Consider the following 840-nt stretch of genomic DNA (forward strand, 5'->3'; position numbering starts at 1 on the left):
AGAAGAGCAAGAGGATATTATTATTAATACTGAGGAGATGGCAGAAAATCATAATAATCAGTTACCTCCTGTGGTTGTTGTAAATCCTGTAAATCCGAATCCTGCTCCTCGTACTATGTACGATTATGCCAAGCCCAATTTAACTAGGGCTGAATCGAGTATTGTTAGACCTGCTGTTGCTGCAAATAATTTTGAACTGAAAGCTAATACTATTCAAATAATTCAGCAGTTTGTTCAGTTTAATGGTTTGCAAGACGAAGACCCAAATACTCTTTTGGCTAATTTCCTAGAATTCTGCAACACTTTCAAGATAAAGGCATTTTTTATGATACCATTCGCCTACAGTTATTCCCCTTCTCGTTGAGAAATAAGGCTAATCAATGGTTGAACTCCCTACCACAAGGTTCTATCACTACTTGGGATCAAATGACTGAGAAGTTTTTGCTGAAGTACTTTCCACCGGCTAAGACAGCCAAATTGAGGAATGATATATCTTCCTTTGTACAAATGGATTTAGAGACTTTCTATGATGCATGGGAGAGGTATAAGGATTTATTGAGAAGATTCCCTTACCATGGGTTACCTCTATGGCTACAGGTTCAAACTTTTTACAATGGTTTGAACCCCTCAACTAGGCAATTGATCGATGCATCTGCCGGTGGACTTTGAATAACAAAACACTTGAAGAGGTTTAGGAGTTTATAGAAGAGAAGTCACTGAATAATTATCAGTGGCAAGTCATGAGGACAAAGCCAATCAAAGTAGCCGGTGTTTTTAACATTGATGCGGTCACCATGTTGTCAAATCAGGTAGAACTTTTGAATAAAAAGGTTGATGGTT

The 840-nt window shown here is 37.9% G+C and overlaps 1 non-coding gene across 1 annotated transcript; it reads right to left on the reverse strand.

Moving 5' to 3' along the window:
* Positions 1-474: 474 nt before the first annotated feature.
* On the reverse strand, positions 475-581 carry LOC121208858 (small nucleolar RNA R71). The gene has a single exon (XR_005903982.1). It is a non-coding gene; the product is annotated as a small nucleolar RNA R71 (small nucleolar RNA).
* Between the last annotated feature and the right edge of the window lie 259 nt (positions 582-840).

This window comes from Gossypium hirsutum, chromosome A10 (assembly GCF_007990345.1).
Source record: "Gossypium hirsutum isolate 1008001.06 chromosome A10, Gossypium_hirsutum_v2.1, whole genome shotgun sequence".
Classification (NCBI taxonomy): Eukaryota; Viridiplantae; Streptophyta; class Magnoliopsida; order Malvales; family Malvaceae; genus Gossypium; species Gossypium hirsutum.